At 41.4% G+C, this 23,801-nt stretch overlaps 2 long non-coding RNA genes across 2 annotated transcripts in view; both read left to right on the top strand.

The window, feature by feature from the left end:
* Positions 1–23,801, top strand: part of LOC144991131 (uncharacterized) — a 57,312-nt gene that overhangs the window by 13,645 nt on the left and 19,866 nt on the right. The window lies entirely within an intron of this gene.
* Positions 19,606–21,843, top strand: LOC144991130 (uncharacterized). Its single transcript, XR_013655045.1, has 2 exons — positions 19,606–19,770; positions 20,353–21,843. It is a non-coding gene; the product is annotated as an uncharacterized LOC144991130 (long non-coding RNA).

Below are 23,801 nucleotides of genomic sequence, written 5' to 3'. Positions count from 1 at the left end.
CACACATACAATATAAACCTACATATTTTTTACTAAACTTTGACAGACATTGAATATATTTCATTGTTATATGACATTATTACAAAAATATAAAATGTTTTAGTTAGTAATTTTGTTGTTACTTACATTGCATGAAATCTTCGGCACTACAAATGTACACAGTGATGAGTTGATATGCCTTTCCCAGTGCCTGCTCCTTGTAGTGTCTTAGAGTAAATGGTGTTTCTGTTCCTGGTATGGTAATTATCTCTGTATCATAAAGGGTAAAGTAGTACGTAGGACTTTTCAAATTTCTGTTGAAGTCTTTTATTTTTTGTGGAGCTGCTGTTTGCAAGCGAGCAGCATCCAGCTCTGGATTTACAACAAGAGGCAAGGCAGTTCCTCTTACAAGTTTTAATTCCCCAGCTTTCCGGGAAAGCTGTAATTACGTATATAAAAATAAAATATTTTATAACAGGTTCATTTAACCAATCCAAATTATAATGTCTTTTTCAGGAAAATGTTTGTATACTATTTGCAAAAGTTACCTTCACACTAATCTCTTTTGGGGGTCATTAATTTTTTTTTTTAAAATGGGATTGCCTTTCCCTTTCTTTCACACTCCATATATGTTTATAAATATCTCTCTCTCTCTCTTTCTGTCTATTTATATATGTATACATAGATATATAACAATATATATACTTATATATATAAATAGATATAACTATACAGACAGACAGACATGACAAAAAAATTACAAAATGAGAGCTTTTAGATTACCTTTCAGGCGGGCCTGTCTTTGCGTTACGTTTCAGGAAATTAATATCCTTGCCACATGATCTGCAAAACAGAGTTAGAAACTAAATATCGCACACAACAGTTAATGGTGAAGATGACTGTGTCAGGTTTAGTCGAGGACAGCCAGAAAGCAAACCCAAGAGGAAAGGTTAAATAGTCTGTTTATTGTCCTGGTCAGAGGTTTGCAGTGATGAGGGAGCGTGGAAACCTCCCGCCAGCAGGGGGAGCAGGACTCTCACAGCCGTGAGAGGAAATGAGCGGACAGAGCTGGGAGGGGGGAGAGAGCTTGGATGCCGGTGATGAAGTTGCAAACACTAGGAGACCTCGGCAGAGGAATCTCCACTTTATAAAGTCAATGGAAAGTCTTGGCTTACAATGCAAATCCGTGTGGATGGAGAAGGCGAGGAGAAGGCAAGGCGACGGCGAGGCGATGGCGTGGCGTGACGTGGCGTGACGTTAGCTTACGATCCGTGCGGATGCGTGGACAATTTAGCTGGAATAAATCAGAAAAGACTGACGTTCCGGCAATGAGTGCAGCACAGGCGTGGACTTATGAAGGGGCATGACCAGGTGTCCTCCATAGAGCTTGATTGCTCCCACTGGAAGCCTGGCCAAACAAGGTGAGTGCTGCAGCGGACATGACATTACCCCCTCCTCAACGACCGGCACCCGACGGTCGACCAGGCTGGTCAGGATGCTCACGGTGGAACTGAGCAACAAGATCCGGATCCAGGATGAAACGAGAGGGAACCCAGGATCGCTCCTCCGGGCCGTAGCCCTCCCAGTCCACCAAGTACTGGAAACCCCGGCCACGGCGACGGGATCGCAGGAGATGGTGCACAGTGTAGGTAGGACCACCGTCGATGAACCGAGCAGGAGGCGGGGACCGAGCAGGGGGAACTAGAGGACTAGAACAGACGGGCTTGACTTTAGACACGTGAAAGGTCGGATGGACACGAAGAGGTCTGGACAATCGAAGCCGCACCGCTACAGGATTGACCACCTTGGTGATAGGGAAAGGCCCAACAAATCTAGGTGCGAGCTTCTTATTTTCCACTCGAAGGGGCAGGTCCGCTGTAGACAACTAGACCTTCTGGCCGACCTGATAAGCGAAATCCGTCTCTTGTTGGCCGCTTTACAATAACCCTCCACAGTGCGTAGGAGCACTCGTCGAGCTTGTCTCCAAGTCCTTTGGCACCGCCGGACTGAAGCGTGGGCAGAAGGGACAGACACAGATACCTCCTGGGAGCAAAACAGAGGGGGTTGGTAACCATAGACAATTTGAAATGGGGACAGTCTAGTAGCAGAAGATGGGAGAGAGTTGTGAGCGAATTCTGCCCAGACGAGGTTACCAGACCAGGTTGAAGGGTTACTGCCACACAAAAAATGCAGAGAGGTCTCCAGTTGTTGGTTTAGTCGTTCCGTTTGGCTGTTGGACTGTGGGTGGAAACCGGACGACAGGCTGACAGAGACATTGAGAAGACGGCAAAACTCAGACCAAAACCTTGAGGTGAACTGCGGGCCCCGGTCAGATACGATATCCCGCGGGATGCCATGTAAATGAAAAATATGCTGAAGGAGCACCTCAGCCGTTTCTTTAGCAGAAGGAAGTTTGGGTTGGGCAATAAAGTGAACCATCTTGGAAAATCGGTCGACTACCGTTAGGACAACAGAGTTACCGTTGGAAAGAGGCAGACCAGTGATAAAATCCATGGAGATGTGGGACCATGGTCGCCGGGGAACCGCAAGGGGATGCAAATAACCCGCCTGAGGTCTATTAGTAGGTTTGACTTGGGCACACTCAGGACAGGCAGATACATATTCTTGGACATCTTCTTTCAGAGTTGGCCACCAGAAACGTTGTCTGATGAGAGCGTAAGTGCGCTTACAACCTGGATGGCAAAACAGGCAAGACGCATGGAACCAGTTTAACACCTTGGACCTCAGGGTGTCAGGAACAAAAATGCAGTCTGTAGGACAGGCAGACGGAGATCCAGTGTTACTGGCAGCTGCCATTACCTCCTCCTCAATATCCGTATTGAGTACAGCCACTCGTGCCGACTGAGGTAAGATAAATTCCGGTGGTGGCACTGCTACTGGCTCCCCCTCCCTCCTGGACAGGGCGTCCGCTTTTGTGTTCTTTGATCCGGGCCTGTAGGACAGGGTGAGATTGAAACGGTTAAAAAAGAGCGCCCATCTAGCTTGACGAGAGTTAACCCTCTTGGCAGACTTCAGGTACTCTAGGTTTTTGTGGTGCAGCGGACATGACAGACTGATTATGTCATTTTTAAGTTTTATTTATTCAACATTGTTTACACATCCATTAGTTACACACACTGTTTCAAGAAAACTAACTTATGTGGTATTAAGCACTTATACATATATATAATTTATATATATATAATTGTGCACATGTAACCGGAGCTAGAGCCTCAGGCTGGGCAAGCCAATGCGGTCCACGGTGATGAGACTACAAACCTTTAATGTGCAAAATCTCTTTAAGAACAACTCACAGTTAAAAAGGTAGTGGATAGAGCAAACCCTGTCCACGCTGACCCCATTTATATACAGCGGAGGCGGGTCCACTCTCCCCTTTCGGAAGTCCAGGAATGTTTCTTTAGTCTTTATGGTGTTCAGGTGGAGGTTGTTTCCTGAACACCTCTTTCCCAGTCTGCTGACCTCATCCCTGTTGATGATGAGCCTGACCACAGCGGTGTCGTCAGCAAACAAGATTCAAAGAGTCAAGATCTTGACTCTTTGAATATTGAAATTTGATGATGGAGTTGCTCGGGTATGTTAAGGTGCAGTCAGATGTGTAGAGCATGAAGAGGAGTGGGCTCAGTACAGATCCTTGTGGTGATCCGGTGCTGAGGGTAATTGTAGAGGACAGGTGGGGTCCTTGGCCACCCATGTGTCAAAGTTTTCTTTGGGCAAGACACTGAAGCCCACCCTGCCTCTGGTGTGAAAACATGTGTGTCAATGACTGGGTCTGTGACTGTAAAGCGCTTTGGGCCTTCGAAGAAGGTAGAAAAACGCTATACAAGTATACGCCATTTAACTCTTCAACTTTTTATGCAATTCTGTCTTGACCTGGAGAAAAGCAGCCTTGCAGTGATATAAAAAAAACCACCAGGTGTTGGGAGAAAACTATGAAGGCAAAATGCTCCAAAAAGAACGCAATTGTAGATTTGATGTGAGAACTTGTAATGTAGAATGTGAAAACTTGTGCACCAAAAATCTGCATCTGTGTGTAAAAATCTTCTGCTCCGCGGAGGAAAGAAGAAGCGAAAACTTTAAAGTGCCTAGGATAGCACAAGGGTTAACCAGGCTCCATAATGTTCTCATGATGAGCAGATCTGCTTTGACGAAAGATGCTGACTCACTGATTGTGGCAGCAGCACAATGGCTGACTCATATTTGTGCGTTACCACAGTAAAACACCAGCTGCTCCTCTGTTCAACTGTCCACACAAAGACCTTCTGGACCGACGACAGTCACGGGTACGGGTCGGTTCCTCTACACCGCCAGAATTAAAACTACCAACAAAAACATTTAGATTTTATTTTTAACCCTTGTGCTATGCTAGGCAATTTAACATTGGGAGTTGGGTCATCTAGACCCACTAGACAGTGCTCTGAACCTTTTTTCTTCAATGATTTGTGATCTTCACTGGTGTCCATGGATTACATGAAATCTTTCCACCTTTATCATGGTAGGGAGAACACATCAATGCAAGGGTGGGGTCATCTAAGATAGCACACGGGATATAAAAGGGTCAGGAGCAAAAGATGAGTGAACCAAAACTGTTCCATGAAGAAGTTTAGTTCTGGTTCCTCCCCCTTTCAAACGGATTAAATTGGGAGTTCAGATCTTTGATCCAACTCAGGGATGTCAAACTCCAGGCCTTGAGGTCCGGCCTTTTTCCCCAGAAATCCTGCCTTGTCTTCTGCTGATTACCTGGATCAGGTGTGTTTAGCCAATAAGGAGCTTCAATGGCAGGCTGGTCAGAAAACACGTGGGACGCCGGCCCTCAGGGGAGACACCAGCCAAGGGCCTCTCTGTTGAAGAAGCAGTTCCATGCAAAGATAAAATGAGGTCTGGAGAAGATCTTTGAAGTTTTTTGAAGTCAAGCTCGTATCTATTATACTTTTAACTTCGGATTTCCACATGATGGTCACATGCTGTCTTAAGAGCAGGTTGTTTGTGCTGCTTCTCATTTTTCTGTGGACTTTATAACAGTGCAGATGTTGAGCACATCAGCAGGACAATGGTCTGCAGAGCTGTGCAAGTGTTTCTTGGTTCATTTTGTTTATGGACTTTAAGTCAGATGAATTAGATAAAAATGTACTACAACTGCAGTTTAACAATATTAAACTTGAACATTTATGGGTGTAAACGTTGATTTTGTAAAAACATGATAAATGTGACGGTAAAAGGATCTGCTTTGGTCCATGACACCAGGAGGTTCTAGGAGTGTGAGTTGATAACTGAAGAGGCGTAGAGTGTGACTGTGAGAAATCTCTGCTCCACAGACAGAAATGTGGGAACCTTTCTCACAAGAACTTCTGCTTCTCAGTAAACTTTAAAAGGTCTAAAAGGAGCATCACTGCAGGAGACAGATTCCCTTTGGGTGTCCTCCATCACTGTTGGCGGCATACCAGGAACATAAAGACACAACATACCTGTCAGAGGCCCACAATGCAGGAGACCAGGCTTGATGCAGACATTTGAAACAGAAGTGTGACAGAACCATGAAACAAAGGGAACACACAAATGGTGACAGAGTATTTTCAGGTGGACGGGTCATCTGCTCTGAGGATGATGAACTGAACTGAAGGCAGCAGAGGTTAATTAACAACACGGTGTGACTGCGACAGGAGGACGCACACACCCTGAAAACTGAAAACAAAACAAACAAGCCTCACAGCTCCAGAACCCCCCCCACACGCTCTGGATGAAATATAAATGAACATTGGTTTGTTTTTTTCTCCAATGGCTCCAAGTCATTATTCAGAAAATCCTTGATATTGAGGAGCAGTCTCTGTCGAGAGCACCTCAGAGATGATTTAAGCACACAGAATGTTAGCATGATGGAGGGAGGAAAGGACACTGACCCGCCCACCAAGAGAGAAGTGCAGAGACTTCAACCAAAACTCCTGCAGGGTTGGAAAAAATGGCTCAAACTCAAGGAAAACAGGAGGAAAGAAAGTTGCTTTTAGTAAACCACTGATGCTGAAGCCGGACATTTGCATCAATGCCAGTTAACAAACCAGGATAAACCATCAGTGGTGGGCCGTCAGGGCCTTCAAGGCCTAAAAAATATCTGAATCACGTGTTTATTATATTTTGTCCATGGATACTCAGCAAATCATTCCAAATGGTCTGTCCATTCTCTTTTATTATGGCCCGCAGCAGTCATAGACTGCAAGGACCATATTGTAACTGGTACGAGGGTCGAACACTCAAAAAGTCCAAAACGTCAAAAAAACGCGTCAAAACGCCAAAAAATGGGGTCAAAAGTCGCCCAAAGCACACAACGAGACGACAATTGTGTAACGCAACAAAAATACACACACACACGCACAACACCCCCACACAAACGACAAATTTGTAGTCGCAAAAATGACGACAAAAACACAAAAAAGCCCCAAAAAGCCCTCAAAGAACGGGTTTAAAGCCAAAAAGACATGCCCAGCCTATAGTAAAAGACAGGCCGCATTGAAATACATAGGCCACCTGACTGCAAAAACTTCTATATTGTTTCTGCTTCGTTTCATTATTATTATGGCCCGCAGCAGTCATAGACTGCAAGGACCATATTGTAACTGGTACGAGGGTCGAACACTCAAAAAGTCCAAAACGTCAAAAAAACGCGTCAAAACGCCAAAAAATGGGGTCAAAAGTCGCCCAAAGCACACAACGAGACGACAATTGTGTAACGCAACAAAAATACACACACACACGCACAACACCCCCACACAAACGACAAATTTGTAGTCGCAAAAATGACGACAAAAACACAAAAAAGCCCCAAAAAGCCCTCAAAGAACGGGTTTAAAGCCAAAAAGACATGCCCAGCCTATAGTAAAAGACAGGCCGCATTGAAATACATAGGCCACCTGACTGCAAAAACTTCTATATTGTTTCTGCTTCGTTTCATTATTATTATTCTTCCCGTTTCTAACGGATCCGTAGATCGCAAATTTGACCCCCGCTACATACCCGAAAACTCACCAAAATTGGCACACACCTAGGATAAATTGAAAATGAATTTTCGGCAAAGAAAACGCCACCCCCCCGAAGTCGATGACATCACAGCGAGCGTTCCCGTAAAAAAAATGAATGGGCCGAAAATCGCTTATGGGGCCAAAAAAAAATATTTCGAAATACAGTTAAGAAACCAAAACACGCGTGTTGGAGATATCCCAAAGAAGTTATGAAATCATTATGGGATGGCCACACGACCTACGGCTTGGCGGCCATTTTGTGACGAACTCTATGAAATGGCGATTTTTTGTGTTTTTTGACAATATGGGAAAACGACACTTTTGTTTAAGCGATTTTCACGAAATTGCATACACATGCCACAAACACGATTTTACAACTACCAAAGAAGTTTTGTTGACCTTTGACCTTGGGAAGGTGCGGCCATCTTGAATTTTCAAAAAAAAGCACCTTTAGTAACGGATACAAACGAAAACCCGTCCTAGGGATTTTTATCGATCTTTTTGAAACTTCTCGGGCATCAATGGCAAGCTACTGTGGACAAAATGTTGGAATTAGAAGTTGTAGAATTTGAAACGCGTGCGCGTGGCGAATTCGCAACCGTCGCCATTTTAGCTAGCTCGCACATATTTTATCGGAATAGCCTGAAACTGAAATATGCTATACCCTGGCCCACACTGAACAAAACAATGTCACATACGACAAAATCGATAAAGGAATGTGGCCGTGGTAAGCAAAAAACGATCGCAAAAAAAAGTGCTGACTCGGCTAAAAAAAAAAAAATTCGGATTTTTTTTTTAAGAATCAGCTAGCGAAAGCCAGATAACTTTGTCGGGTATATCCAAACAAAGTTTTAAAATCATTACGTGATGGCGACACGACCTACGGTTTGGCGGCCATTTTGTGCCAAAATCTGCCATTTTGCGTTTTTCGCGTTTTTACACAATATGGAAAAATGAACTTTTTTTCGAGCGATTTTCACGAAATTTGACTCGCATGTCCATACCATAAGTTTACAATTACCTCTGGAGTTTCGTCGACTTTTGACCCCGGGAAAAGGCGGCCATCTTGAATTTTCTATAAAAAACTCCTTTGCCATTGGATTCAAACGTAAACTTGTCGTTGGAATTTTTATCGATCGTTGCGAAACTTTTTGGCCATCAATGGCAAGCTACTGTTGAAAAAATGTTGGAATTAGAAGTTGTAGATTTTGAACGGCGTGCGCGTGGCGAGCTAGCAAAGTGGCGCACTGTTATAACTCCCATGCATTTCAATACTAAACAGTGAAAATTGAATGCATGCATTAATGCCTGAAACTGAATACATTGAAAAACACTGGATATGGACATATAAGGAATGTGGGCGTGGTTAGCATAAAACCACTGTTGCTAAGGACGACAAAAAGTTTACTTTTACCGATTTGTCCGAAACTGACGTCAATCTGTTCGTCTTCTCAAGGGGACCAAAAGATAAAATGGTTGCTATGGAGATAAAATAAACAAAAAAGCCGCCATTTTGGAAAAAGCGGGTTTTTTATCAACTTATGGCATATAGCTATAACCAATGGAGGAATGTGTTTTTCTGAGTCAGTTGATGATGCTGATCGCTATGCTAGCACTTTTAGCTATGTTAGCATAACTAGCATAGTTAGCATAATTAGCATTTTAGGTAATGTGTTTTTCTGAGTCAGTTGATGATGCTGATCGCTATGGTAGCACTTTTAGCCATATTAGCATAGCTAGCATTGTTAGCATAATTAGCATTTTAGGTAATGTGTTTTTCTGAGTCAGTTGATGATGCTGATCGCTATGCTAGCACTTTTAGCCACATTAGCATAGCTAGCATAGTTAGCATAATTAGCATTTTAGGTAATGTGTTTTTCTGAGTCAGTTGATGGTGCTGATCGCTATGCTAGCACTTTTAGCCACATTAGCATAGCTAGCATAGTTAGCATAATTAGCATTTTAGGTAATGTATTTTTCTGAGTCCATTGATGATGCTGATCGCTATGCTAGCACTTTAAGCCACATTAGCGTAGCTAGCATAGTTAGCATAATTAGCATTTTAGATAATGTGTTTTTCTGAGTCAGTTGATGATGCTGATCGCAATGCTAGCACTTTTAGCCACATTAGCATAGTTAGCATTGTTAGCATAATTAGCAAATCCAGCCTTGACTAGCTTTTAATTTGCGGGCTGTGAGGGCGGTGAGGTCAGCGGTGGTGCGTAGAGTTGGGCGTGGAGGCGGGTTGCGTCTGCGGGCCATACAACGCCGCTTGCGGCTTTAATTGTATTTATGATGGTTATGCTGCTTCCAGATGGACGTATCTTCACATTGGAGCATTTAACCAATCGCATTTCAGCTGTCCTTTGTTGCCAGGCAGAGTCAGAGATAAATAGGCCAAATAGGCGGTAGGTCATCTGATGCAAAATCAATGTTGGACACTCATTTCCTTCAACCAATCAGATTTTGAGTTGGTGTCAGCAGGGCCTTCTAGCAGGCTTAGGCAACGTCACAGTATTCAGACTTTGTGATTGGACAGAAGTTTCAGGAAGACACATGCAGCCTTGTCCAGTTTGACACAGAGCTGTGTAGCACTTTTTGATCTGTCTCAGTTAAAAGCAGACTGACTGTAATGTATCCATGGAGGATTTAGCAGGAAGATATCCCACTGATCTCCTTGACTTCCGTCATCAGATAAATCAGAGTGAATCTTGAAGCAGCCGTACAGATCTGTGTGTTCGGCGCTGACCGTCCCTGTGTTCACTGTGTCTGTCGAGCGGATATTTTCGGCTGTGAAGCAGATTCAAACCTACGCAGAAACACAACTGGACAAACTGGGCTCTCAGCACAGACCTTGATGGGGAAAGATGAAGACTCCTTGTCCAAACTCTAAATGACAGGGTGATGGAACTGTTTTTGAAGAAAGAGAGGAGGATTTGTCTTCAAATGATCAGATTTTTTGATAAATATACTGAATAATATTCCAAATTTATGTGGTTATTTTCAACATTTTTGTTTACTGTAGTTGTATAATGAGATTTGTTTACAGTTTTGTTTATTCAGTTTATTTAGAGGCATTTATTGTGGCTACAGGAATTTTTAATCTGCTTTACAAAGCTTGATTCTGCATTGTAAAATGGTTCATGAGGGGTTGAGTGATTCAGACGTAACACTACGTCCCGGGTGCGTAATCCACAGTCCATTGACTGTATATACGAACTGGACAATGCGATCCGTTTGCCTTCGCACTCCAAACAGGAAGGTCCTGCTGCCCAAAATCCCATAGACTTCAATAGAGGAATAAACAGCTATTCCTCAGTAATTCTGTTGGTCAGAAGAACCTAAAAACTTTTTTGTTATGTTTTTTTATAATCCAAATTTTTCTATAATATTTTTCTTTATCGCAAGTTATTTGAGTGACCAATCAGATGCCTCAATAAAAGCATGTGGTGCAGCTGTCCCCCACCTCATACGTATGACTGACAGATTCTCCTGAGTCTTTGATCAGTGAAAGGGGTGTGGCCTTCCAACAGGCTATCGAAACGTTGACTGAGCCTGATTTGGACCAATTACTGCAGGGGTGGGCAATTCCAGGCCTCGAGGGCCGGTGTGTCTGCATGATTTCCAGATACTCTTGCCCTACTCATGGCTGATTACCTGGTTCAGGTGTGTCCAGCCAATCAGAACATGCCAGAGCAGGGTATGCTGGAAAACATGCAGGATTGCGGCCCTCAGTGCCCACCTCTGAATTACTGTCATCTGGCTCCAACATGGCGACGCCCATATCGCTAAGTAAGGCATTTTCTGTCAGTGTAGTTCTCTTATACAGTCACTGCCCTCAACAGGGAGCCCATCCTCCACAGAGAGCCCGTCAGCTTACAGGATTCTGTTGTCATTTTCTTCTTTTTCTTTTCTTTTTAAAGTTCTGTGATGATGTGTTCCTGGCGTCTGGGTCAGATCATCTCATACGTAAATCTTGGGTCTCTAAATCCTAACTCAGTCCTGCTTCCAGGCAGAAAGATGAAACATCCAAACATCCTGTTCTAGAGGAGACAGCATAGAACGTCAAACGTAATGTTTCGTATTTTTCTTTTCTGCGTTTTATTAGGATTTGTCCTTCATGGTATCCATGTGAAGAAAGCAGGAATTTGAGCTGGCATCGGATCTTTAATACATCAAATTAAAGCTGTCAGGGTTAAAAGAAGAAGAAAGAGCGGACTGCTGTCTGTGCTGTCACATGTTGATAACATTCTTCAAGGCGACACGAAAAACATCAGCCAGCGTCTCTGGACGTCTCCATTTGGAACTGCACAGACAAAAAAAGAAACAGGTCCCTGCAGCAGCTTGGTTTATTCCTCCTTTGTTTTCTAGTTAGCATGCGTGACGGGATGCTTCTTCCGGAAGTAAAGCTTGGTGTGTTTGATTGGAAAAATAAGCGAGCGGTAAATGGAAACTGATATCTGTTAGCGTGAGTTTTTGTTCAAGAGGAGAAAACAGAAACATTTGTGCAGATGCAATGCCCCGAGAAAGTCTTTAGCAGATTCCTGCAACGGTGCTTTAAAAACTGTAATTGAAATTGATTTTTGTGGGGTTTGCATCCTTTAGTAAACACAACTTCACTCACAGGCTTTGAAGCAGCAAAATGTTTCAAATTGTGAAGTGAAAGGAAACCACAACGGCCCTGTTTGTGTGCTCAAACATTCTCTGCTTTAGGAGCAGAGACCTTCGGGTCTCCTTTTCAACATTTTCAGCTCGTTCTTGGCCTTTTTCTCTCACAGAAAGTGTTTCTTTCCTCTTCCTCCCATTCAGCACGTCAGAGTGGCAGCGCAGTCAAGTCCTGCGTCAGAAATCTGCACACTTATCAACTGATTCTCAGTCACAGAAAGTTCAGTTCTTCAGCAAAAGACTTCCAGTTTCTTTACCTCCACAGAGTTCACTCTGAGTTTTCCTCTGCTTCCTTGTCTTGGAGTTACCTGTTTGAGCTTTTTTCTGTGGGTGGGGCTTCATTTTCTTCATTCCAGAGTAAATTATGGTGAACCTTTACTGGTCAGAGGCCTCAATTGGGAGTGGTCAAGTATGGACTCTGAAGAATTTAAATCCTTCTCTGACTCTATAAATCTTAGACGGTTGATTAGTCAGTCAACTATAGGTCAAATGCTAAATATCCTGAATTTCTACTTTGATTTAATTTTTACAAATGCTTCACACAAATTTTCATCTGCGGGTGTTTCTGTAATGATTTGAGTGATCATTGTGTTGTTGCAGCATGCAGAGACGCAAAAATCCCTAAATGTAAACCACGCATTGCAGTGAAGTGCGGTGAGGTTAATGGCTGGTGAGGCACTGACGTCATCAGTCAGATTTACAAACATATGAATCATACTGTAACTTATTCACCATTTGATTGACAACAGTTAACGTGTTTTGTTTAAAATATCATTTCAACATGTTTTTTTTCATATACAAACTGCAGCATAGAAAAAAGCACAAACATTATTATCGTCTTACCTTTACTTGTAAATAAAGTCCATACGCGCTCCTTCTGAAGAAAATGACTTGCCGCTTGCTATCACTTATTCTATTATTTTTTAGCGTCATAATCTCAGGGCTCACCGGCGCCCCCTAACATGAGGCACGAGAACTGCTGGCCTCACCCAGCGGCCTTTCGCCGGCGTTTAGCGCTCAGCACAAGAAACACGTCCCTCACATACAGTTATTTATAAAAACAAACACTGTACATCATATACATCTGCTAAATTATGTAAACTCAGCTCATATAGTACAAGTGATCTAACCGACATACAGAGAGACAGCAGTACCGTCTGACTGCATAGGTATTGCGCAATCCAAGGTGAGGCTCAGCAGGCTGGTGCCTCATCCCACGTCACTTCTTAGTATCTGAACGGCAAATGCGGAAATTCAGCGATTTTGAAAAGAAAAAACACCCAAAAATGGTACATTTAAATGGAAAATGACTGCAAAGCACAAATTACTGATTAAATATAATAATTGAATATTTTTTTCTCTTCTCTTCCCATAATGACAGGTGAGGCACAGCCTCACCTGCCTCTCCTGACTGCACGTCACTGACGCATTGTCTTTAGGAGAAATTTCAAGAAATGTAATTACCAGGCCTATCATCATGATTTATCCTTGGTTACTGGAAGCGTTTAGGCCTGCTGCCCATTTCAATTTATTTGTTTAGAGGATAAGCCCCTTGAGATGTATCATCTCGTTTTCAAGGGGGTCCTCAAAATACAACAAAACAAGCAAATAAATAACCGACAGATACAGCTGAGTTTTACATATATCAAAACAAGACAAAAAGAACTTAAAATTTACAAGACAACAAACAGGCACACACCCACACACACACACACAAACATAGGCATTTAATGCACCTACTAGTAATTAATAATTAATTTAAGGTAAGGAAATAAAATAATAAATAAAAGGCAGAAAAGAAATCAAATTAAATCAAAAACAGTTACATGAGTGTTGAAGATGAACTAAACAGGCATTTTTAAATGCAAAGAATGAGGTTAAAGAGCGAATGGATAGAGGAAGATTGTTCCAGTCGGAGGGAGCCTTATAATTAAATGAATATTTTCCAATTTGTTTTTTAACTCTTGGAACAGCAAAAAAAATTTGATCTGCATGACGTAAATTATAAGAAGACTGAAAAGGAGTTAAATATTGTTTGAGATAGTCTGGATAGCTAAGGTTAATGCATTTGAAAATGAACAATAGCCAGTGAAATTGACGTCGAGAGGATAGGGGAAGCCAGGACAGTTGCTGAAACATAAGACAGTGGTGAGTTCTAAATGGACAACGAAGAATAAACCGACACAAGCTGTTATATATAACGTTCAGTGGTCGGAGGTTAGTGAGAGTAGTGTTTTGATAAATGATGTCACCATAATCTAAAGTCGGGATAATCAGTTGTGAGATGATTTTCTTCCTGACTGAGAGACTAAAACAATTGATTGATAGATAAAGTAATTTTAAACGATACGAAATTTTGTGGACAATGGACTGTATATGAGCACTAAAAGAGAGAGAGGAGTCAAGCCACAAACCAAGATATTTAAATTTTTCTGCTACTGAAATAAGTGACATGTCCAGGTAAGTTAAATGTATTTCACTTGCAGCTACAGGACGTAGTCTTTTTTGAAACAACATAAAATAGGATTTAGATTTGTTGAGTAGAAGTTTATTGGATTGTAACCACAATTGAACAGAATTAAAATCATGTTGAATTGAATGCTGAATGTCAACAATGTTGGATTTAGAGGAGTAAATGACAGTATCATCGGCATAAAGTTGAATATTGCTGTAAATGCATTTAGTTGGAAGGTCATTAATGAAAATAGAAAATAAGAGGGGACCGAGTGCAGAACCTTGTGGAACGCCTTTGTCTACGCTTAGAAAGTTGGAATAGCTGCCATTAAAAAGCACGCACTGCTGACGATGATGAAGGTATGAGTTGAACCAAAGGAGCGAGGATCTATCAAGGCCAATTGAATGAAGTTTGTCCAGTAACAGATAGTGATCTACCATGTCAAAAGCTTTGGTAAGATCAATAAATAAGGCGCTAGTTAACATGTTATTATCAAAACCAGAGAAAATATCATTGGTGAATTTTAACAAAGCTGAAGTTGTGGAGAAATGTTTTCGAAAACCGGATTGGAAAGGAGATAGTATATTATTAAGTGTTAGGTATTCTGAAAGTTGATTAAAGATAATTTTTTCATATACTTTGACAATACTGTTGATGATTGAAATTGGTCTATAATTGCTCATGTCATTAGATTTCCCTCCTTTATGAAGAGGTATAACTTTTGCACGTTTCCAAGCCAAGGGGACTTCAGCCGTGGTAAAAGAGAGATTTAAAAGAGCAGCCAAGGGAAAACAAAGCACATGGGAAGCAAGTTTAACAAATTTTGCTTCGATGCCATCTGGACCAGCACTACTGGTAGATGAGAGCTCATTTATGACCTGTTCTACATCAGTCGGATTGACCATTCTGAAGGAAAAGATACTGTCACTGGACAAGTTAACACAGTGAGAAATGGAATGAGAAGTAGATTCAATAGTAGGTGATTTTGAGAAATGCTGACAGAATGCCTCAGAGATAACAGCCGGATCATTTGTACACACATTGTTAATAAGCATATTAGTTGAAGCAGAATCTGTTTTTCCTAATAGGTTGTTAATTTGCCTCCAGAATTGTTTTGGATTATTAGCACTGTTAGATAGACTATCTTTGTAATAGTTCGATCTAGCATTTCTAGTTCTTGTAGTGCAGATATTTCTTAAACGTTTGTAAGCATCCCGATCAGCAGGGTCTTGAGTACGATGGAATTTCTCCCAAGCTTTGTCCCTCTGTCTGAACAGACTAATCAGTTCTCCATTTACCCACGGCATCTGTTTGCCTTTTACTCGGATCACAGTTGGTGGTGCATGTTTATCAATAACATTCAGTAACTCAGTGGAAAAATAGTCCCAAGCTTCATTCATGAAAGGAATTAAGTTAAGTCTAGCCCAATTAATATTAAGCAAATCTTCAATAAAGTTATCAATATTTAATATTTTTGTTTGTCGAACTTTGACCAATTTTGGGGGAAGACGAGGAGTTTTAATTTTCCAAATGCAATATATGATACAGTGGTCACTGAAGCAATCTGATAGGACACCAGAGTCTTGGATTCTGTCTGGATGTGTTACTAGAATCCAGTCAATAAGAGATTTAGAGTTAGTGCTAATTCTTGTAGGTTTAGATATTAACTGTGAGAAATTAGAACTATTAAAAAGAGTACGTTCAGTAGCAGATGACGGACATAACCAATTTATGTTAAAGTCTCCCAACAGGATCATTTCACTTTTACAACCCAAGGATGTAGCAGTAGAAAGAATGTTTTTAACTGAGTCAGAGGGTGAATTAGGGGGTCTGTAAATATTACCAATTATCAAATGTTTATGATCATGCAAAATTAATTTAATAAACAGGCCTTCAAAACACAATGGTGCCACTTTAGGTAAAATGACATGTGACTGTATGTTTGAAGACACATATGTAGCTACTCCACCTCCTCTCGAACTTCTATCTGCTCTGTACAGAGTGTAATTGTCCAGGCTAATAACACTGTCTGAGATATTAGAAGAAAGCCATGTTTCAGATATAGTAATGACACTGGGTTTATTGTAAACAAGCCAGGCCCTTAGTTGATCAATTTTTGGTAATAGGCTCCTCATATTAACATGAATTATTTGAAGACCTTTAACCATAATCAAAGGAACAGGAAAAAATAAACTGCCATAAACAAAACTGCATGAAGCAAATTTGACTAAAAATTGAATTAATAATTGCCAGGGGCACAATAACAGTCACACACATGCACAGACATTCACACAAAACACATAATTGAAAAAGTTGGAACATAACTGTTCGAAACACAAAAATTTATAAAGATAACACGACAACCTCAGTCTGAAATAGAAAAAATAAAAATACAAAAACGTCAGTAATGTTGTAATTTTCAAGTGGAGATTACCACCAGATGGAAATGAGTATTACCAGAAATAAAGAAGAGAAAAAAGGAGAAAAATCTGCTCAACATCAGCAAATGTAGCTAGTGTAAATATTCAGAGCTGCAAAAAGAGAAATGAAAAGCTGCACAAAACAGGCAGAGCAGCGCCTTGCGACATTACGTCATTTCAGTAGTAGTTTACGGCAAACAAAGTTTCATATGGCCGTCAGTGTGAATTAAAGAAGTTTAGGTAGTTCAAAAGAAAAACAGTAGAGAGATTTTTACCGTCCATACTCAGGGGGACTGTTGGGAAAAATCACGAATGAAGATCTCAGCCTCGTCAGGTGAGCGAAAGAACAGCTTTTTCCCCTCGACGTGGACTCGAAGCGTTGCAGGATATTGCATAGCATATTCAATATCCAGGTCACGGAGCTTCTTTTTTACCGTAGTAAACAGACGGCGTTTCTCCATCAAACCAGCGCTGAAATCAGGATAGATATGGACTCGATTTCCATTAAACTGAAGCTCCTTTTTGTCACGGGAGAGGCGTAGAATGTTGAGCTTGTCCTGGAAGTGCAGAAACCTCACGAGGATTGGCCGTGGAGCAGTCTTGGGATTGGGATTAGGTGTTCCAGGAGAACGATGTGCTCTTTCGATGACCAGAGGAGAGGGAAGTTTATCCTGACCAAAAAGTTGGATGAGAAGCTGACCAACGAAGCCGATCATGTCACGGCCCTCAGAACCCTCTGGCACACGAAGAAGGCGAATGTTAGAAGCTCTACTCCGGTTTTCTGCATCTTCAACTTTCTCCGCCAGGTAAGAGTTCTGTTTCTCCAGTTGTTTTATGCGAGTCTCCAGACGAGACAGCTCATCTTGATTGGAACCAACGCGGCCTTCCAGTTCACCCACTGTCGTCTTCATTGAGTTCAGCGAATCTTGCATCTGGTGGACGCTATTATGAATCGTGTCAAGTTTAGCGTCAAAATGAGATAACATCTCATTCTTGAACTGCTGCAGAGTCTCAACCAAGGTTTTGTTTGTCACAGGTTGACCCATATCCAAGTCCATGTGGTCAAAATGAACAATGACACAGCTTAGTATATAAATTTTCAGTAGACAGATTTCCAAAAGAATCAGCCAGGCATGAAAGCAGCCCAAGTAAGAGTTGAGCAGATTAGGTAATTATAAGCACCAGACTGAGGTTTTTATCGGAGCTCACGTCAGCCCTGCTGCACTGTCGGCCATCTTCATTGCACAGTTGAGTTAGCTTGGTCATTCTTTAACCCTTGTGCTATTCTAGGCACTTTAACGTTGGGAGTTGGGTCATCTAGACCCACTAGACAGTGCTCTAAACCTTTTTTCTTCAATGATTTGTGATCTTCACTGGTGTCCATGGATTACATGAAATCTTTCCACCTTTATCCACCTTTGTCATGGTAGGGAGAACACGTTAAAGTAAGGATCGGGTCATCTAAGACAGCACAAGGGTTAAGGGAAACTTTGAAAAAATTATAAATAAACATGCTCCAAAACAAAACAAAAGTTCACATGCTCTTCATTGGTTTGTTTTAAAAAACTCAGTCCCAGTTTATGACCGAACTGAGGTTTCAAATTGTTTCAATAATCATTTTATATCATCTGGCTCTTTCTTTGACTGCGAAGGAGCTACCTCAGTGCCCCACAGTGTAAACTCGTCTATGTTTTCAGGTCAACCCTTTAGGTTTGTACCTTTTACTGTTCATAAAGCTCTCAGAACTCTGAACCAGAGAAAACCTCCGGGGCAGATCTGATCGGGGCAGTCTTTCCTTTTAAAAATAGCAGCTTAATTGCTCAGAGCCTCTTACAATACTTTTTAATCTGTCAATTGAAAATCAAGAAATTCCTTCCATCTGGAAGTCAGCTTTTGTTACTCCTCACTTAAGCCTTGTTCTATCCTAGGCACTTTAACATTGGGAGTTGGGTCATCTAGACCCACAAGACAGTGCTCTGAACCTTTTTTCTTCCAATGATTTCTGAGCCTCACTGGTGTCCATGGATTGCATTCCTGTTCCTGGGTGTACATCTGGACGATAAACTGGACTGGTCCACAAACACTGAGGCAGTTTACAAGAAGGGCACGAGCAGACTTTACTTCCTGAGGACTCAGGTCCTTCAATGTTTGCAGCAGGATACTCCACATGTTCTACCAGTCTGTCATGGCGAGCACCATCTTCTTTGCTGCAGTGTGCTGGGGTGCTGGCATCAAAGCAAAGGACGCCAACAGACTGACCAAACTCATTAGAAAAGCAGGGTCTGTTATCGGCTTGAAGCTTGCCAATCTGGAAGAGGTAGTGGGGGACAGACTACTGGCTAAACTGGGGACCATCATGGACAATCCTTCCCATCCCCTCTTCAGGGAGGTGGACAACCTGAGAAGCAGTTTCAGCGGCAGACTTATACACCCCCGCTGTGCCAGAGAACGATACAGGAAGTCATTCCTGCCATCAGCCATTTGACTTCACAATTCATCTGGCAGACTTGGATGTACTTGAGAATTCTAGAGTTACAGACTGTACAATTATTTTATTATTATATTCAAAATTTTCCTCTTTTCTTCCCTGTATATTTTGTGTCTGTGTTTGTCTTTATCCCCCTATTTCCTTAGGGCTGCTACTGCAACTAAATTTACCTTCGGGGATTAATAAAGTTGTTCTTGAATCTTGAATCTTGCATGAAATCTTTCCACCTTTATCCACCTTTGTCATGGTAGAGAGAACACGTAAATGTAAGGGTGGGGTCATAGGATAGCACAAGGGTTACAAGGAGGTGACCCAGCAGTTTCAACCAACTACAAGCCAATCTCTAATTTGTGTGTCTTGTCAAAAATTCTTGAATCTCTTATGCAACCCCATGGCCATCAGACTAAGTGGGAACACCTGGCCCCGCCTTTATTTTGAAAGGGTCAATGTGTATATAAGCTCCAGGTCAGTAGATGCACTTCCTGCTTGCTTCTTACTACTTCCTGCTCTCAGCTCTCAGCTCTCAGCTCTCAGCTCTCAGCTCTCAGCTCTCAGCTCTCAGCTCTCAGCTCTCAGCTCTCAGCTCTCAGCTCTCAGCTCTCAGCTCTCAGCTCTCAGCTCTCAGCTCTCAGCTCTCAGCTCTCGCCACACCAAGACGCCTAAAACACTTTCTTGATACATATTTGGAAACCTCAAAACTTCCATTTAATTAACCCCAAAGAGACCTGCTCATCGGTGAGTCTTTGCGGTCGCGACACCAAAAACGATTAGTAAAAGCTTTATCATAACGCTAAGCTTATGCTGCACTCAACTTTGAGACTTTGTTTTATTTAATGATACTTGCTAACTTGTTTTAATTTAATCGGCTGAATTCAAGCCAAAGCAGTTTTTGTTTAAGTCGCTTTCTTTTGTGTTAATTGAACATTTTGAACTGTTTTATTTACTTCTCTTTCCAGGATGCCAAAATGGCCAGTGTTTATGAATTAGATGATGGATTGAAAAAACATGTTGCGCAACATTTGAAAGTTTAATTTGATTATAATCATTCTACCTTGATGGAATAAAGTTAATTTGTAACTTTAAAGTACATTTTGATTTAAGATTTAAAACTTAGAAACCTTGACACATTGAATTGTTTGACTTGTGTACACACACTTTGAATTCAATTTGAAAAAGCTGTTTTTTTGATAAGAATATTGTTTCTCTTTTTACTTTCTACAATGATGATTAATCTGATCTATTTCAGTATACCCAGTGAAATGACTGGTTTGTTTTTGTTCAATTCTTGATTTCTGTTTTTTTTCTGACCCTTTCTAGGTCAGGTTTTTTGTTTTGGTATGCTTTGATCTACAACTTGATGGCGAGCTACCCAAATCTGAGATCCTGATACTTCCACCCTCAATAACAACTCCTCAGCTGCAGCAAAACTAAACTACATCATCACCAATAGACTTTTGGAAACTACTTAATAGGACTCAGACCCATATCCAAGTTCCTTTTTGTTTTTCTGTATTTAAATGTTTTGTTTTCTGTTGATACAATTAATTGCATTTTACTCTCATTGCTGTCCTGTGTTTTCATTTACACACCTTGGGCTCCCTGAGACGAACTCTGGTTAATGTGCCTAGTCCCATAATCTGAGAAGCGTTACACTTATATGCAATGAACTTAAAGAGGTTTTGTACTTAAATGAGCTTATCTTAACATTGCAGTCAAGATTCAGAAAAAGCAAAGTACCATTACTGCTGCTACAAAAATGAACATTGCCACAGGGTTCTGTATTAGGACCATTCCAATAGTCATGTAATGCAGGTGAAAATGTTTCGGATGCAAATATGCATTTTTATGCCGATGACAATTATTTATTGCTTTGACCCATCTCCTGCCACTGCTGTTAAATATCTACAAAAGCTTTTAAATCGGTGCAGCACACATTTCTCCGGCTAAAATAAGTGGTTAATGCAGACAAAACCAAATTAAATATGAATATTTGGGAGTCTTGATAATACACTCTCATTCAAGCCCCACATTGTTAATCTTGTTAGGAAACTGACAACGACTTGAGGTTTGTAAGAAACTGTAAGGCCTCGACTCATCATTGTGAACTGCACTCTCCAGTGAGATGGTCTTCGTCAACCAGGAGGTTCACACACTGCATTTTTATTTATAAATCTCTCCAGACTTTTACCTTCCTACATTTGCAGCTTGATCAAGCTGAGGACTGTGGAATCATACAGACTGCGTTCCAATGACCATTTATTGCTCGCTGTTCCATTTGCTCTTACAGAACTGGGAAAAAAGGCTTTTGTCTTTTCTGCCCCCTCCACATGGAACACAAAAAGAACTCATGCCTCTAAATTCAGGCTGTGATAGGAAGAGAAAATCACTTTTAACTGTACCTGTTTTGCATAAGCTAATTTTTATTTGTTTTTAAATGTTGACATTTTTATTGTAAATGTAATTTATTGTTTCACCTTACCCAGGACTCCCTTGAAAAAGAGATTCTTAATCTCAATGGGACAATTCCTGGGTAAATAAAGGTTAAATTAAAAAAATGTTGGATCCTCGCAGGTTTTTCTTCGCTGTTTTCTCTCCTTTTTCTTTCCTATTTTCCTTTTTACTTTCCCGTTCATCAGTGACACCTGCCTCTCATGTTTGGTTCAGTTGGCAATAAATGAGAACTATACTGAATAGCCCCGCCCCCTGGCATTCCAAACAGGAAGTACCCGCTGGCTCCAAAAAGTGAAACTCCTATTGACTTCCATTTATCACAACCATTCTTGCTCTAAAAACTTTAAAAACAAAACATTTCATTGATCTTAATTTTTTCTCAATTTTTTTTGTAGTTCAAATTCAATGTCATGGTGGCCTGTCAGTTACTCTCCCCCTCCCCCACCTTCTCTGCCTTGGACACGACCAGCTGTTCTCACTCACCTCATCACTGCTGCAGCCTTCTTAAGGAGCCTGTGGATCTTCAGTCGACGCCAGTTCGTTGTTCCTCTGGTGCTTAGTCTGGCCTATCCTTGCTCCTTTTTATTTCCAAGTTTCTTGTCATTAATTATTTCGCTCGATCTGCCTCAGGAATTACCCACTCTGATACTCACCTGGTCGCAGTCCTCTGGTCTCGCGTGCTTCGCTCCTGGATCTCCTCGTCAAGACGCCTCCAGCCAGCTGACGCTCCACCTTCTGGGAAGGAAGACGCCAACACTCAGCCAAATTAAATCTTCTAAAAACTTACCTCCTGTCCGAGTCTCCTTCTGGGTTCCAGCACTTGGGTCATTCAGAATCTGCTTCATATCATGATATTCAAGTTATAAACTGACCAATCAGATGCCTCAATAAGAGTAGGTGGAACCTGCTGGCCCCATAGTTCTATGTACAGAATGTTTGGATTCCCTGAGCCTCCTTCCACGTGGAAGGGGTGCTTGATTGGCGAGAGTGGTTGCCATAGAGATGATGACCTATTCACTACTTGCTGACAATTTCTGGTTCCAGCATGGTATTGTCTGCATCCTGAAAAGAAGGCTACAAATTGACTTAATTTGGTTAGTCCGAATTAAACCATTTTCTTTGGGTGACATCACTCTTACCTATTCAAGCTGATTTTGCTGTTCGATGACAGCTGGAGCCCCATCAACAGCAGATTTCACAATGGTAAACGTTTGCTGGTTGGACCAACACGCACTCAGCGCAAAGCTGTAGGAGACTATCTTCTAAATGTGCTTTTATTACTGTCATGATTATTAAGGGCCTGCTCGCGCATATTTTTCAAATCCGTGCGGTCAGTGCTTTTTTCTTCGCTGCAAGGGGGATCTGAAAGACGGGTTAGCATTAGGCTGATATGTGCTAAAAACATTAGCCGTGGAGGTACTTAAAACTCTGAACAGGCAATGAGCATCTTGGATGTAAATATGTGGGAATTACATCATCATTTATTTTGTTCTGGACACCACTGGAAACACAAATTCATATGATGGTTTTTCAGATCGTAGCAGCATTTCCGCCTTCTGCGATCGGGAGCTTTGGGTCGCGGGGCTTAGCGCTCCGCTATGCGAAGGTAGCTGCCGAAGAAAAAAGCTTGTCCAGGGGGGGGGTTTCGACGAACCGCGGTGCGTCCGCGGAAGGCGGAAACGGTGCTACGTAGTCATGAGACACTGTGTACAATCATCAGAAGTTCACAACCATCACAAAGCCGTCTCCTCTGCCGCTAACACAAAGCTACACTGCTGCTAGCATGAGTCTGTTAGCAGATAGAGACACAGATAGCAGTGACGTCATCGCCCCGCCTCCCCGCTGGAAATGCTAAGTTGAATTGTATAATGCGTCAATGTTCGCAGATTGGATGTTAAAATGAAAATGCAATCCTTTATTTGCATTTTCGTTTTAATTTTGACACAGAATAAGTGTTTTTTTAATTAGAAATGAAAAAGCATTTTGAAGGTTTGCTTTTTCATTTTAATCTTAAGTCCAAAAATGCAGCTTCAGTTTGAAAATGAAAAAGTATTTCTGGTTTTGGCTTCTATTTTTAATTATGCTACAGAATCGCTTCCATAGTCACACACCAAGAAATGAACATATTGATACAAAGGATGTCAGGAGTCCAGCTCTAAAAAATGATAAAAGAGCAAAGAAAACTGAATGATTTGATTTGTTCCTTATTATTACAATTTCCAGGCTTTGTTTGTTTTGTTCTGCAGCATGTTCATATTTGTATAATTTTGACAGAATATATTTTTACGGAGAGCAGAATATTATACATTATTTAG

This window comes from Oryzias latipes, chromosome 3 (genome assembly GCF_053564925.1).
Source record: "Oryzias latipes strain Hd-rR chromosome 3, Olatipes_Hd-rR_3.1".
Taxonomy (NCBI): domain Eukaryota; kingdom Metazoa; phylum Chordata; class Actinopteri; order Beloniformes; family Adrianichthyidae; genus Oryzias; species Oryzias latipes.
This window is presented reverse-complemented; position numbering and strand designations above follow the sequence as displayed.